The sequence below is a fragment of the Vespa crabro genome, chromosome 20, assembly GCF_910589235.1.
Source record: "Vespa crabro chromosome 20, iyVesCrab1.2, whole genome shotgun sequence".
Lineage (NCBI taxonomy): Eukaryota > Metazoa > Arthropoda > Insecta > Hymenoptera > Vespidae > Vespa > Vespa crabro.
The window spans coordinates 1828987-1846502 of record NC_060974.1 but is presented as its reverse complement, the minus strand read 5'-3'; the positions used below and the strand labels follow the sequence as shown (position 1 = coordinate 1846502).

At 37.7% G+C, this 17516-nt stretch overlaps 1 protein-coding gene across 6 annotated transcripts in view; it reads left to right on the top strand.

Moving 5' to 3' along the window:
• Window positions 1-17516, top strand: part of LOC124431112 — a 269017-nt gene that overhangs the window by 52264 nt on the left and 199237 nt on the right. For 2 of the 6 annotated variants that reach the window (XM_046978579.1, XM_046978576.1), the window contains exon 2: window positions 11279-11368. The exons of 2 other annotated variants lie outside the window; for them this stretch is intronic. The gene's annotated coding sequence lies outside the window, so the exon portion shown is untranslated. Of the gene's footprint in view, window positions 1-11278; window positions 11414-17516 lie in introns of all 6 variants that reach the window. 2 more of the 6 variants (XM_046978578.1, XM_046978575.1) reach the window with 1 other exon arrangement.

Here is a 17516-nt window from a genome sequence, read left to right as displayed (position 1 = left end):
AAAAAAAAAAACAGCAAGCGAGAAGAACTCGCTTTCTCGCGCTTTCGGAAGAACACGAGGAAAACATCATCGCGAACGTTATTCTTATCGAGAGTAAAAGGAGCGACGAGACGGCACAATGAGACGGAAATCTGGTGGAAGGAACGGATACGGTGTTGCTACGGTACCTTACCAGATAAAAAAAAAAAAGAAAAATAAGAGAGAGAAAGAGAGAGAGAGAGAAATAGAAAGAATATCGTAGAAAAGAAAGAAATGTTTCTATCACAGGGATATATGTACATACATACATACATACATACATACATACATACATACATACATACATACATACATACTTGCTGCTTGCTTCTACTTCAGAGGACGAAATAACGGGGAGTAGTGGTAAGAAAGAAAGAAAGATAGAAAGAAAGAAAGAAAGGAAGGAAGATTGCATACAAAGACTGAACTTCAATATGTGATGCACAAACAAGAACCCTGCGTACACTTACTTGGCTGGTGCACAGCGTTTCTCTACTGAAATGACATTAGCTCTTCATTTCTTTCGACATTGACGTTTTCTCTTTCTCTGTCTTTCTTTCTCTCTCTTTCCTTTTTCCCGTTTCGCGTGGCCGAGTCCTCGAAACTTTGAATAATCTTAGAAGATGTCTCATTGTACGCATTAAAGTCTTCTTAACGTTTAGCACTTCATCTCTCTCTCTCTTTCTCTCTCTCTCTCTCTTTATTTATCTAAATATCTATCTATCTATTTATCTATATATCTCTCTCTCGTTTTCGTGGTTGTTCTTCGAAGCGCTACGAAACGACATTACTTTTCCTTGGGTTCGTAGATGACATTACTTAGTCGTGAGAGGCCTGGCCTCTCTTACCTGACGCTCGACATCAATTACCAAGGACAATGATAAATGTTTCCCACATTGTTGATTCGTGGTTCTTGATTCAACAACCACCAAGGTAACTACTATACGGCCCGGTTCTACCAATACTCATACTCAACAACGGCAATAACACCCATTACTATATAACAACGCGAGAGAAAGAGGAGGAAGTAGAGAATGGCAACGAGTTAACGCTTTGAGGTCAGGTCGACCGCGTTCGAAGCCGACGCGATTGAATTCGATAGACGGCCGTCACGCGCTATCGCGCGCTCGAGTTTTACGTTACGTTACGGACACCAAGAGAAAAGGACGATTTTCACATATCACCAAAACCACCTACACTATTTTCATTCGTCGCTTTGTTTTTTTTTCCGATACTACAACGCTCGTTCACGAATTTCACTGAGGCGGCAGGAGGAACGGAGAGGGAGAGGGGTTGGTGTGTGATAGATAAAAGGGGATAGGGGATTAAGAGTTTTATCTATTTTCAAAATTATCCAACCTATTTTTTAATCGTGTTCTACATTCTCATCCGTCGATTATTATTAATACATCCCTTATTTTTTTTTTTTTTTTGTTCTATTGTTAGATCAAACGTTTCATGTCGATTTGTTACGTTTTATATCGAAACGAAAATCGATCGTTTGCGCGCAAAAGATTTTATAGATAGGATTTGTGAATTAATTTTTACCTTTTTCTTTGCTTTTCTTTTTTTTTTTTTTTATCTCATCCCGTTTATCGTCGTCGTCCTCGTTATCATCGTTATCGTTGTATTTTAGTATTTAATCGTAATTTAAATGCGTTTGAGATCTCGATCGGTACAAGGAGGATCGATCTCTGAATCTATCGATATAAAGGTGGATGGAAAGCTAACGGAAATTAATCGTCGAACTGGGAAATAAAAGAACGACGATCTTCTGCGAGATGGTAAAATAGGTTGGTAGTAAGATAGGTAGATAGGTAGATAGGTAGGTAGGTAGGTAGGTAGGTAGGTAGGTGACTTAACTTCTACTGAATTATATACCAGTAGTATTCTTTGGAAAAAGTACGATACGGATATTTCCCATACTTCTTTTTCCATTTTCTTCCATCGGATGAGAGAAAAGGTTAAAGAGAGAAAGAGAGAGAGAGAAAGAAATAGAGAGAGAGAGAGAGAGAGAGAGGAAGAGAGTTAAAGGTAGTAGGCGTACTTTCTGCTTGTTTAGCTCTCCACGTTGGATTAATCCGTCTGTCGATGAAGAACAAGAGGACGGAAGGAGGGACATAGAGGGAAGGAAAGAGTAGTAGTAGTAGTAGTAGTAGTAGTAGTAGTAGTCGTAACTTTAGAGAAGGGGTTGAAAAAAAAGGGGTGGAGATCGTGCGAGCGAGCCGCGTACATATGTATATGTATGTATCTATGTACGTTGAAGGGTTACTCTTTCTCTCTATGTCTCTTTCTCTTTCTCTTTCTCTGTGAAACTGACGAAGGCGCGTCGGGATTTGTGGCCTTGATTTATGCCAAAACTGGCGCCGTTTATTATCGGTACCGTTGAATGTGTGCATGCGTGAAATTGGAAACGCAGACAAGCGTCCATGCAAATTTAACTCCGTCCGTCTACCTTCGCACGCTATTCACCGTCACCCGTCCAACAAAGAAGGAACTTTACTGTCTAGCCGTTGCCCTCTTCCCTTCTCTATCCATCTGCATCTTTGTCTCTCTCTCTCTTTCTCTCTATCTCTATCTCTATCACTATCTCTATCTCTGTCTCTATCTCTATCTATTCCTACTACGAAGTATCGTTACTCCAACTCTCTCGTTGTCCGTGTCTCTACCTTAACCGAAGCCTCCCTTCGTTGTTCGGCCCGTACAAATTCCATATCCCTATTTTGCGAGGGAGGAAACCCTCGGCGTGCGTCCCTTCATCGTGTTTCAGATCGTGATAAGTCAAGGTTTTAGCGATCGGACGTATGAATAAAGATGGTTTATTCTTTTCTTTCTTTTTTCTTTTTCTTTTTTTTTCTTTTTTTCTTTTTCATTTTTCTTTCGTTCTTTTTTCTTCTTCGTTAATATATATAAAAAAAAAAAAAAAAAAAAAAAAAAGAAAAAAATGGTTTTATGTTATGCCGTAGGTATCGCATAATCACAATTGAATTTTTAATTTGCATATGCTATTACGATTTGAAAAATTTCACCTGAAATAAATTTTTATATTAATATTATTAAAAAAGTCCAAAGTACGGTTGGATTTTTCATTTTTGATGGTTATTTTAATATAGAACTACTGCGTCTCTGGCAGTAGAAATTAATTTCCATATAATTTTCACCTTATTTCAAATAATAACATAAACTTTTAATTACATTCATTTTCATTATCGGTTGTTTCTATGATAGCTTTTAAAGATTAAATAAATATAATATAATAAATATATTTGAAATGTTTTAGAAATGGGTAGAAAATATTTATACGTTTGTGTGCATTCCTTGCGCTTGTAAAAATTCATTTCGTTTTTCAAAAACAGAGATATCGTAAGTTAATAATTCTTATTTCTGTTTTTATCTTTCATAATCGATTACTCGCGTATCAAGTAAATTGTTCCTTGAGCAAAAGAAATTGTCGTAGATAGTCCAAGACGATGAAAAAGGAAACAATATGGAGGCACCCTCCCCCAATCCTCCCCTATTTCACTTTAACCAATAATACCTTACCGTCTAATACAGTCAATTCGATTGCATCGTCGATACGGAATGGGTTAGATAGGATTGTTTGCAAGGAATTACGGTTATCATCTGTACGCGATTCGTGAGTCGGTGGTGCGTGCGCGTGTGCCTTGGCGAATGACGAAGGCACTAATGGGGAGTGACAGTAGCTAATTAATTAGTATCAAATGTAACTCCCTCCGAAACGGTACGTGAATCTATGCGCAGAGCTCGTTCCTGTGTACGGCATTTGATACAGGCAGTGATTAAGCGCACGCAGAGACGAAATCCGTGCGTGGCTCGTCGAACGCAGAATAACGTCGACCGTGTGCATTGCTCGAGTTTCATTCAGATTCGTAATCGGGCGCAATATTTTACGGAAAAATATTCTCTCTTTTGGTATCGAGTCTTTCCCTTTTTTTGCTCGCCTACATATATATTTATATATATGTGTAGGTATTTTTTTACGTTGCCAAAAATCGTTGCCACCAATAACGATTGGAATCGTCACGATACATATGTCCTCGCTCGTTAACCTGTATTCCTGTTTTCTTTCTTTTTTTTTTTGTATTTTTTTGTTTTGTTTTTTTTTCTCTCTTTCCCTTTTTCCTCGATGATGTCATTGTAGGGATGAAAAAGTATCACCTACTAGAGAAATAAAAATGTTACGTACGAGAGAAGATTTTTAAAGTATCCTCGGTATAATGATGAAAATATTTTTAAAGTATTTCCAACGTTAAAGTTTTGGATAAGACGCGTTTATGATCTTGTTATATCAGGATAACAGTAATGTAATTTGTTTTTACAGGATGTAATGGAGATATTTCCTGTACGGTTTAAATTTTGTCTCGAAAACCGACGATCATCTCCATCCTAATTAATGCCGATCTTTTTGCATCGACGTAATTAACATCCTCAGTTCTCCTGCATATTTATTTACTTTTCGGTAAAATTGTATGAAAATGCGCGGACGTGGGTTGGAATCGGGTCGACGGTAGATGATAATTAGTTTTCTAATTAACCACACATATACATACACACAAACACACACGCACACGCATATGTACGCACGTATGAATGGTTATCTCTGTATATCTCTTGTACGTTCTACCTATAATATATTTTTGACAACGAAATTTAACTTGCAATTAATAATATTCAAAATTGTTATTAAAATTTAATACGAGCGATGCATAATCTTATATATTTGCCTGATATAGTTGAAATATCAAACGAGTAAAGAAAGATAAAAGATGTCCAATCTTATTCTTTAATTTCTCATTTAATTGTTCGTCAAGTACGTTGATGTCGTCTTTTAATCGTAAAGTGATGGAAAAAAAAAGAAAGAAAAAAGAAAAAGAGAAAAAAAAAATAAAAGAAAAAAAAGAAAAAATAGAGAGAGAAAATTCAACGCCATACTTACGGCTAACTCAATTATTCATCTGTCAACGTTAGAAATTTCTTTTCCTTGGTCATCCGTCCTTTTAATCTTTTCAATTGTACACTACTTTTCCCTTTTAGGACGTTTCTACCTTGGTCAGTTTCTTCTGGCCTCCTTTCGTCGTGTAACGTTAGAAGACGACACGGAAGTAAAAAAGCTTGACGATTGCTCGGCAAATTAATAGAGTAATGAGATGACAAGAAGATTACAACGCTTACGAGTACCTTTTCCGTCGGTCTATTACTCGTTTCAACTACTTTGTATCGAGATAGAGATAGAAAGAGAGAGAGAGAACTTTCCTTGGAAGATATCTCTTTCTCTCTCTCTCTCTCTCTCTCTCTCTCTCTCTCTCTTTCTCTCTCTTGTATTCTCTCATTTTATTTCTTTTTTCTGTTATCGATAATGAAAATATTAAACACCCCTTGACAAAGGGATATAGAATTTACAGATTGCTCGTAATAATATCGATTATAACGAGGAAAAAGGAAAATAGAAATTTTTCTAAATATCACGAAGAGAATAGATATGTATAGAGAATACATATGTAGGTGTATAGAGCCGAGCGTTGTTAAACAGGTCATTAGGAACAGCTGTTACGTGCCATCTGCACGTCTTGGCTTGGTATTTGATGTCGGTCGTTGGTTACGATATCTTTCTCTAATACACAAGGTATCTCTCTTTATCTCTTACCCAAGTTTCCATCGTCTTCGAGGAAACTGTATCGGGAACAATGTTTCGTTGCACGTTGCGTCCATCCCCGGAGACTCTACCGGGTGTCTGATTAACTTGCTATGAAACTATCCCACATAGACATTCTCTCTCTCTGTCTCTCTGTCTCTCTATCTGTGTGTGTGTGTATGCGCGCGCGCACGTGTGTGTGAGTGTGTCTTTGGCGACGGGTTTCACACCTCGTGCTTCGACCATTCTGGCCCTTCACTCGCTTGTCCGATGCAAACCCTAACGTCTCCGTTGCAACTACAATTCCCATGTGAATGGATCCAACGACGTTTGCTAGCTATCCAACTAAAGATGGTTCCTGTCGAAGATGTATTCGTGTTACGAATACATTCACATGATCATAATATTTTTACATGCATATTCTCTATAGACATGTTACGTTTGCAATTCAATTAATTGTACGTTCCTCGAACATTTCTTCTTATCTATGTAAGATAATTTACGTAGATATTCGTCAAGATATTAACGTTATATATATATACATTATCATTCATTTGTACATAATAATTTATGCATACATAAGCATATTTATATTTAATTATCTATATTATAAGTCTATCTATTTAAAAAGTCTATATGGAATATATTTAGGTATAATGCGTGTATGTTGATTGTTCTCCGATGTCTAGACATAGGTAGAGAGAAAGACAGACAGAGAGAGAGAGAGAGAGAGAGAGAGAGAGAGAGAGAGAGAGAGATACATAGGGTAGCAATAGGCTCAGACGTGTGCGGTAATGTCGGTGGATACGGTGTGCCAGTCAAACGCATACCGTATTGATTTTAATATCCGCACGACTACCTACCGACGCGGAAGCTGCCGTCCACAGCTTGTAAGAGACAGAGAGAGAGAGAGAGAGAGAGAGAGAGAGAGAGAGAGAGAGAGAGAGAGAGAGGATCGAGAGGGGAGACGGCACGTTAGGTATTCCACCGTACAGTGAATGCACACCTAGGCAAACAGCGTTGCTTGGTAGCAAGTGAGCAAGCAAGCAACGTTGTTAAACGATCGGTGCATTCGCGACATCCTGTACATTATCTTAACTATTTCATGATAGTGGTAGTACAGTAAGCCGGTAGCATCTCTCTTTCTTTCACGGAAGTGGAAGAGAGAGAAAGGAGGGTGGGATTGAGCGATGTTCTCACAAAGGCGTCGAAGGGCGACGACGCCGACGACTAAGAGGAATAGGAGGAGAGTGGTGGAGGTAGAGAAGGATGAAGGGATAGGTGTGGGAGGAGACGCTTTGCTTTTGTGTCAGCCGTAAACGCCGCTCTTGTTTGCGCGTCAACGAGGAGGCACCTGTGGCTGATACATCCGCAACGAGCCATCGTTGACTTCAGCCGTGTTTATGTGTGTGTGTGTATCTCTCTCTCTCTCTCTCTCTCTCTCTCTCTCTCTTTCTATCTCTCTTTTCATCTCTCTCTGTATTGCACGCGTATTACGAGGATGCAAAATCAAAGAGTTCCCGATCGTACTGACGTCGATAGTTACGAATAAATGAGAGAGAAACGTTACGAGTCGGATCAGCGTTGACATAATATATATATATATATATATATATATATATATATATATATATATATAAACTATGTGATGTATGATATAATGGTTACGTAAAAAGTAACTTCTCTACGAATAGTAGTAAAATATTGACTTTTTTCTCTGTCTTTTTTTTTTTTTTCATTCTTTTTTTCACAAGCCAGTTAAGAAACGATAGTAAATTCTATTGAATTCGTTCAACGATCATATTCGGGTAGAAAGAGATCGCTTAATAGCGAATTTAACGAGACGACTTCGACGAACAATATTGCCTTTTAATTTTGAACCATCGTTGTAGAAAGAATCATTTTTCGAGATTAAAAACTTTTTTTCGTTTTTTCTTTTTGTTTTGTTTTGTTTTTTCACTCATCCCGCGTAAATTGTGCTCTCTGTTTTTGTTTGTTTGTTTTTTTTTTCTTTATTTTTTTCTTTTTCTTTCTTTCTTTATCGCTCCAAAGAGGCATATGTAACTCGGTTTTATGAGACGATGCAGAGAGAGAGAGAGAGAGAGAGAGAGAGAGAGAGAGAGAGAGAGAGAGAGAGAGAGAGAGAGAGGAATCGATTATTGCCAAGTTTTCGAGAAATTCTGAAAACCCCTTCTGGTCTCGTTTGGTTTCTTTCGTGCGATCGGTTTTAACCAATTCCGAAGGGCGCTTTAGCGCTCCGTTCGCTTTCAATCTACTCGAAAGTTGAATGAAATGTTTTGATAAGCGTCCTCTGGATTAATTCTCGTTGCTGAAAGAGATCAAACGAATCGAAATTTTTCCTCTTTCGCATGTCCATTCAAGTGGTACAAGCGATTAAGCTTATATATGTATATATATATATATATATATATATATATATATATATATACACACACAAAGTAAAAACGATACATTCGAAAAGTATTACCAAATTGCGAATACGTTCGAAAGATGATCGTTTTAATTACTATCAAAAAAAAGAAAAAAGAATTCTATTAATCATTATATCTCGATAAAATAATTATTATCATCCAACAATATCGCACGAGATGATAAATGTAAAGATCGACGATTGAATGGTGGGATGGCATGGGGAAGAGGTGGGGGGGGGGTGTAAACAATATATTTTTATTGATTCGTAAAATAAAACGACAAATTCTAGAAATCATGTACGTTTATATACGCCATCTTTCCCTTCCGCCCCTCCCAAACCCCCTCCTACTCTTAACGCCGATCTTTAAACTGCGAATAAAGAAAATCACATCGCGCATGTAAACGCGTTAACATGAAATCGAATCAATTGCTTTTTCCGTGTTATCTTACACGCATATCACGCTAATCGCTTTACGTTCTACGCCAGAATGCTTTCGCCATACGATGGTAACGTAATCGTTCGACAATCGTCAACGCTTCGATGACGATGACAAGGTATAAAATTATTCATCCGTGAGCACGTTCTCTCCCTCTCTTTCAACCAACGATCGTACCGAGTAAGAGAAAGAGAGATAGACAGAGAGAGAGAGAGAGAGAGAGAGAGAGAGAGAGAGAGAGAGAGATAGAGAGGGTGGATGGTGAAATGGCAGTAAATGAATTCAGCGTAAACTGCCAACGCGGTGCGATGAGTACGCGATAAAACCGATGCCGACAACGTGTTTACAGTTTTATGGGGTGTTGGCTAAATGCAACGCGTTATACTTTGCCTTAATAACTCTCGCGTGATACGAGAATAGAAATTCGCTGAGATATGCTAACCGAGGGTGGTGATGGTGGTGGTGGTGGTAGTGGTACTCGAAAGGAGGGGTTGTCGGTTGGTAGAGTAGAAGTTGGGGTTTTAAGTTTGCGGAAGGCAAAAGCATTTTGTCCTTTACCTCTTTTTCTACGTGTACGAGCTAGTTATGTACGGAGAAAAGTCTGTTAGAAACGACCGAGTACTACTAAATTATTTAATATAGAGTTACGAGCGATCCGGACGCTTTTGTTATATCTACGATGGTTTTCTCTATGAGTGAGTGAGAGAGAGAGAGAGAGGTAGAGAGAGAGAGAGAGAGAGAGAGAGAGTACTCGGCCGATAATCTAATTTTTCATCCTTCCTCGTTCGAGCGAAGAACGAGACTTATGGCGAATGCCGTACGATGCGCTCAAGTATGCGCTAAAGGAGGATTTTTTTTCTTTTTTTTTTTTTTTTCTATTCTAAATAATTAAAGAATTTATAGCAAGTGTAATTCTTTTTTTTATCGTTAAATTTAAAAATCATCTTTAAAATTAATATCAATGAATTCGAGTAATAAACAAGTTAACAGACATTTACATACATTTATATTCATGTATACACAATTTTTACTATTGTGATATTATTGTTTTGTATTTTACGTAAAATACATACGTAAAGGACTAAAACGTCATCAATACATTTAGAAAAAGCTTAAATAACCGAGAAATTGACGTGTCACGGTGTTTTGGTTGTTCTCTCGCGTGTCTAGGAAACATCAAGACGGCTGCCGATGACGAAGATTAAGACGTGTCTCGAAACTCGCCTTCCTAAGTGATCGCCCATTTCTAATGGTATACGTTTACGATGTACCAAACTTCACTCGAAGGATCATCTTTTATAATTGATATCGAATGTTTTAAGATACACGTGAATATCACTTTGATTATCGCGATAACCGTGATAATAATCTTTTCGTGTATCTTCGCACAAATGACTCGGAATCATCGATCAATTTATACGATTTTCCCCATGGATCTTTTACAGTTAATGAAGATTCTCCTTGCCGTAATTGAACTTAATACAGGGATATATTTAAAAACTTTTAGAAAAAATTTTAATCCGACGATATTTTATCCAAAATGAAGTTAATCTTTCGAAATGGCTCTAATAGCGCGGCAGAGTAGTATCTATTAAAAAAAAAAAAAAAAGGAGAAAAAGAAAAAGAGAGAGAAAGAGAGAGAAAGAGAGAGAGAGAGAGAGATAAAGAAAGAGAGAAAAGGGACGGGAGTGGTGGGAGGGGGGTAAGGAAAAGTAAGGTGCTTTTTCTTTCAGAGTCAAACCCTGTTTATGGCGTCCCTTGGACGTCTCTCGCCGTTCTTCTAAAATACGTACACCAACGTCTTACATTAAGCTTAACTTTTGAGCTATTAAGTTTAAGCAGCTTCGGGTAAGCCGCAGGAAAAGGAACGACGAAGAAGGACGCTATAATAGGATGTGTTTGTACTACGTTTTACCGGTACACTAATGTGCAAAAATTCTGGTTAAAATGGAAAGCGCTTTGGGAGCGCTTTTTACCGTCTTCGCGACTTAAACGCGCCTGGGAACCTTAGAACTTGAATTATATACGATCTTATGAGAGAAAGAGAGCGAGAGAGCGAGAGAGAGAGAAATCGTATGTTCGAGAGTGGTATATTCTTAGAAAAAAGAAATTTTTTTTATCGAATCATTTTATTGGAAGCTATTCTCCGAAACGAATCTCTTTAGTTGGGTGTTTCGATCAGGATTTTATCCCTCGTTAATTAATTTCTCTTAACGAAGGTACGTTACTTTCGTGATTAATCGAAAAGTACAATAGAGAGAGAGAGAGAGAGAGAGAGAGAGAGAGAGAAAGAGTATTTTGCATCGATAAACTTATTATATAGGATTACCGATCATCTATAGATCAGACTCATTAAACTTTGAATATATTAATGAAAATAAAGTTTTCCTTATTACGTTTGTTACGATTAATTAAACTAGGTATTATTATAATTAGGAAAACATTGAGGTAGAATAGAAACACGCATTTAATCATTCCCATGTTTCACAATATCACACATATAATTTATTTTATTATATAAGAGTATCATAATGACAAAAACAGTCAACATAATTCCTTATTATCCATTAAGCAAGCCAGTCAGACTGTCAATCAGTCAGTCAGTCAGTCAGTCAGTCAGTCAGTTCAGTTCAGTTCAGTCAGTTAGGTAGCCAATAAGTCAGTTCAGCCAGTCAGTTCAGTCAGTCAACCAGCCAAAGGATCTTCTTATTGACCTTCTTATTTTATATTGTTTCAGGATCGAAATATATATATACTTGGACGTTAAGAATTCTACCTTTCGAGTGATCGACCGGTGTATGTCCGAGCTCGTCGGCGATTCGCCCAGGTGAGATCACGTCGGCGAACTTTGAAGATTTCACACGAGAATAACGTACGTCCTTTAAACATCGTAAGAAGTTAACGTTGTAATGTTAAAGTCTAAAGTACGCTTTATCACGTAGTCAAGCCTCGTCTTTCTCTTACAACGTATATACTTTATGAAAAGCTATCGTGTTACTAGTCGAAACGAGTATATAACTTTACACGCTTAGTTGAAAACGATGCTTAGATTACACTGCTAAAACGTTAACTAATCACGAAAGAGGAAAGGGAAGAGAGAGAGAGAGAGAGAGAGAGAGAGAGAGAGAGAGAGAGAGGAAGGAAGAAAGAGAGATAGGGGTATCGACAAGGGCGAGGGGTGTAGAAGAGAGAGGAAATGGAGATCGGAGAAAGGACGAAAAGTGGTATTAGAAAAGGATTTATCGATGAAAGGGTCGATAACAAGCATCGCGCGTATACTGCAGACTGTTGTTTTTCCGGGCACAGGAAATTTAACTGTAGGACTTTACTGGGTCGCATTTGGATTGGTAGAAATGGACGGGCCAAGTTTGCTATTAGATTACGATGGAATGATGGAATGATTGCAGTCTTAATGAAGGGAGAAAAGGGGTGGATGGCAGTAAACTCCATTCGTATTTCCACCGTAGAAACTCGAAACAGAGTTATTCGCTCATTGTCAATTAGAGAACGCATCTGTGTATATTGCGTACATGTATCTATCTATCTATCAATGTATGTATGTATGTATATATATATATATATATATATATATATATATATATGTATGTATGTACGTACGTACGTAAAACGTATCTTCGCGTGTGATCCTCTTTCCTTTTCTCCTTCCCTGTTCTTCGTTGAAGGAAATTAGAAAATAAGGGTTGAAAAGAAAGAGACATTCGCGCTAAAATAATAATAATAATAATAATAATAAGAAGAAGAAGAAGAAGAAGAAAATTCGTTTGAGGAACGTTATAACCACTTGATCGAGCCTTTCTCTCTCTCTCTCGGAATTAAGTAATTTTAACGACGAATAAAGAAAATGAAAGGAAAGACAGAGAGAGAGAGAGAGAGAGAGAGAGAGAGAGAGAGAGAGAGAGAGAAGGAGCCAGGCACCACTTTGGTCGTGGCGCTCGTCGCCCCGGAATTATCCTGTTAACTCTCGTCGTCTCATAATTATTCGAGGAACAAAGCGTGCCTTTGGGGAGGGAAAAGAATTGTAGGCGCGCGGTAGAGTGGCACGCGACCAGTAATCCACCGAGTTAACACTTTGTAATCATAATGCTAAGAGCTAATGCGAAAGAGAGAATAACGCTTTATTAACGTTCTTGTTTATATTCTCTTTTCCCACGAGGTAAAAAAAAATAACCGCGCACGCGCATAAATTTGAACGCATTAAAGGTCATCCACGATTTGGCAGAGTTCCTCTGTTATTAAAGTTCCTTTTTCTTTTCTTTTTTTTATTTTCTTTTTTTTTTGGCATCTATCCGTTCGAAAGTTTACAAACTTTTGCATGTATTACATATAAAAACACGCATATCTATCCAGTTAATGTGAATTTCGAGATAAGAAATTGCGAATTCATTTGTAAAAATATTACTAATTCCGTCATCTTATCAATAGAAAAGAGATTTTGTAGAAAGCGTTATGTGAAAAGGGAAAGATATCGATCTAATTTATTAGCCTGCGGAACAATTGTTTATAGGTCTGTTACTGTAGGAAAACTCGAAAAGCCGTGGTTGTCGTTGTTGTACTCTTTCTCTCTGAAAAACGATCGTAATATTTGTAGGCGATAAATAAATGCTACTACGTAACGCGTATGGGGGTACTACTATTTTGTAGTAGGGACAAACCAACACAACACTAGCGGAGATTCAGATTCGCTATGCGGAGTTGTGCCGCAGTTAACGCGTTCCATTGTATATTCTCTTGTGTATGCTTGTATAAGCGACGGCAGGGGTTGGAGAGTTGGGGAGTGGAGGGGGATATAGAGAAAGCTATAATGACTTGGTGGAACCAGGTATACATATACATATATATATATATATATATATATATATATATATATATATATATGTATGTATGTATGTATGTATGTATATACATATAGGTGTTATAGGATGGTTAGCACGGAAGATCCTTTGTTACGTCATCCAATTTGCGCTTTGTGATATGGGCGATCGTGAGATTGATCATTAACGCAAACGGATCTGACCGATGCCGATGTTCTTTATTTATTTATTTGTTTTTTTTTCCTGTTCTTTTGCTTTTTTTTTCATTGTTTCTTTGTTTGTTTGTTTGATTCTTCTTGTTTTCTTTTTTTGTTTTTTTCTTTTCGTTCAATTCGTTCTATTATTTGTTCTCTGCTTTTTTCTCTTCTTCTTCTTCTTCTTCTTCTTCTTCTTCTTCTTCATCTTCTTCTCTCTTTTTCTCCTTCTTCTTCGTCTTCTCTTTTTTAATACTTTCCACTTGACTTGGTCGACTAATTAAATCGGAAACGTTTTGCTCGTTCGTTCGTAAATATTAGAGTTAGTATACTAGATATGAGAAACGTTGCAGAGTTTATCTACCTGGAGCTCTTTTCCTCAAGGATCGATCTTAACGAGCGTGTAAAAAGAATGAAAAGAAAAAAAGAAGAGAAGATAGGAGAGGGGGAGGGGGAGAAAAAAATAACAAAATAAATGAATAGATAAAAAAGAAAAAAAAAGAAAGAAGGAAGGAAAAGGCTAGACAAACTTCAAATGACGAATAAGAATCTCGTCGTGGAAAGTTCGCGAATCAAACTCGTGAAAACAAATGTAATTATAAAGGAATATCACGTCTTGATAATTTTCGAGTCTCTCCCTCTACCCCTCCCCCCTACCCCCTTCCGCCTTTTCCATCGCACCCTGCGTGAGGTTTCCAACGTGGAATATCAATAACACCAACGTCTAATTTCTTTGTCGCGTTCGTTAATATATTCCCCCATCCACCACCACCACTACCCACTCACCCTCCTTTTGTCTATACGTGCAGAAAAGGAAAATTGTATATTTATATTCTCTCCCGCGCGTATTCTAGCGTATCAACGTAATCGCAATGAGAGAAAGCCGTGTAGAGATTTATGCTGCGTGCCATTTATATCCTTCTCGTTGGTATTTCATTAGTAGCTTACAATTAAGAACTCGTGATAACCTCTTCCGATTGGCTCGTGAACAAAGATAAAAATAGAAGAAAAAGGAAAAAAAAAAAAAAGAAAAATGGTAAAAAGGTTCGATGAGAAAAGAGTACGATCGAGGAAAAAGTAAGTAGAAATGGTTGTTGGAAAAGGAACAAAAAAAAAATGAAAACTGGAGAGAGAGAGAAAGAGAGAGAGAGAGAGAGAGAGAGAGAAACCATCGCATTGGATTTGAAATTTGAATGCTATCGGAGAAGAGAGGGTAAATGCTTTAGCCCAGTTGGCCAAAGTACCGAGTGAAATCGATGGTTAATGGACAAAGTTGACACCGTTACAATGTCCTGTGAAACTGTAACCGGAAACTACGTACATTCGTTTCACTTAGGCTCTATCTCTCTTTCTCTCTTATATCCTCTTCGTCTAGTACATTAGTCCGATATTCCTATCCAAGTTCATTCGTATAAACGTTTTGCTAGAGAGTTTTCGTTGTAATAGTTGTAAAGCTCCTCTAAGGTTTTATCTCCTGTGAAGGTAAAACTTTTTGAGGAACGATCGAGAAAGGTATATACATACAGTTACTTAAAGAAACCTCAATCTTCCGATCACTTGTTAAATCGAGCAATCGAATTCCATCAAAGGATAAGTAAGGAAGATAAGGATAAATCGTAGGAAATCTAAGAATTTTTGTTTTTATTTTGTTTTTGTTTTTTTTTTTTTTTTTTTTTTTAGGTCATCCATGGGAATCCACGTGGATGATCTCGTCTTTCCATTCGATTTCATTCGCTCGCCAAGCCTTTTTTTTTTTTCTTTTTTACCACGTGTCGTCTATCGTGTCTATCGCGTTTGTAAAATCCTTTTTCATTATCGTAATACAGCTAATTACGTAGAACCATGTAAATGTTATCGGATGTTAACGTAGTACGGCACAACTATTATTCACTATTCTCATTCGAAAGGTTATCTCTATCTCTAACGGTATGGATTTATCGATTGTGACCCCTTTTCGTCCAAGGGTCAAACAATGATAAGATAGTGGATATGTAACGAAGTAACGTACGATACGATATGTTTTTCTTTTTTATTTATTTTTTTTTTCATTTTCTCTTTCTTTTCTTTTTCTTCTTTTTCTTTCTCTTTTTTTCTTTTTTTATTTTAATAACGTTTTATTCTGGTTATACAATCTGGATACGCACATTGCGAAAATATTCGTGAGCAAAGTGAAAGGAGTAAAATTGTAAGCGTAAAATTCGTTCGCGACAATGCTCAAATAGAGAGACGATCGGCATAACTTTGTTGGCCGGATCTAACGATTATCGAGTCGTTCGATTAACGCTCTCGATTACATGGAACTTCATATTACGCTTCCTGCCTTGCTTGTTACCTCTCTCCCTCTCTCTTACCCCTCTCTTGTTTCCGTTCTCGTAGTTCAACTCTCCTGCGTGTGTGTGTATGTATGTGTATGTGTATGCATGTGTATGTGTATGTGTATGTACATGTATTGTAGTTCTGTGTAAACGTGTTCATTACGTTTGTATGCGCGCGTATGTCAGAGAGAGAGAGAGAGAGAGAGAGAGAGAGGGCGAGAGAGAGAGAGAGAGAAAGAGAGAGAAATGGAAGGGTAGGGAGGTCGGAGAACTCGACAGGGCGATTTGTCGCAGCCAAATGCAATTGTCCTCTTATTTCTTCGATAATTGCGAAATCGGGTGATGAAGCTGCTGTTGCCCTGCCTCGGTAACACCAACGTTAACAGCAATGCTAGCACGTTAGCACGAATTCGCTAGCGGAAAACGAAATGCCAGTATTTGCAGGAAACTCGACGGAAAAGTGGTCATTATTAAGTATTTATAGGTGGTACGTAATTTCAATGTTTTTCGGACTGCTCCTTTCAAATAACGTTTGTACGTTTTCGTTTCTCTTAGATTTCTTTTTCTTTTTCCCTTTTTTTCTTCCCCCACCCTGTGAATAAAATGTACAATCGAGCAGAAGGCCTCGAAAAACGATAACACGATATTTTGTTTCGTTTTGAATCTAAAAAATAAAAAAAATAAAAAAAATAAGAAACGTTTATTTTCGAAAAGTTTATTAAAGAGACGAGGTATGGTGATTTTTCTTTTTCTAAAATATTTTTCGATTATCGAATTTCTCCGAAGGAACCTTTTCTACGAAGGATCCCACGAGGATACGACGGGAGGATCTCACGGGAGGAGGGAGGGAGGAGAAGGAGGAAGAAGTGGGAGGAGGAAGAAAAGTGAAAGGGCCACTTTTAATCAATCTCCCGTCAAATCCGTGACTTAATCGCGTCCGAAGGAAATTTCGTGTGATTTAGCGGAACGAGGTAGAACGTAAAATTAAATAAGGTTTACCGTAATGGCCGGGATAGCGATTGTTATCTCGGTTTTGATGAGAGGCCGACCCTAACCATTTCATTCCTCCACCAATCGTGTCGTATACTTAGCCGACCGTGTTATTTCATATTACCGAGATTTCAAAATTACCATATTTTTTTTTTTTTTTTTTTTTTGTATCTGTCGTCGTTGTCATCTTCTGCTCGATAAAATTCCGATCTTTTTCATCTACTTTCAAAACTGTTACGGTCTTATCGGCGAGCAAATTTTAAATTGACTAGTTGTTAGTCTAATAGGAAACATTGTTTCGCGATAAACGTTTAACCAAAATTGGTACGCAATAATATGATAACCTTTGATAATGCCGTTAACGAGCGTTCGACTCTCGACGCTGGTAACTTAAATGGAAACGTAAATGAGAGAGAAAATATTCATTCCCGCATGCGGATTACATGCTTATCAAGCATACTATTTCGATTTAAAGGCTAAAGAACCGTCGCGCGTATTAGAAATGGAAAGCACCATAGAGAGCGACCGAACGAGAGTGCTTTCATGGTGGAAACATTGTGGAAGGCTACCGCGAATCATCGCGTATTCGTTGGAAACTTTGTGAAAAGCAACGTGTGACGTTGATTGGTGCTCCCGCTCGGAAC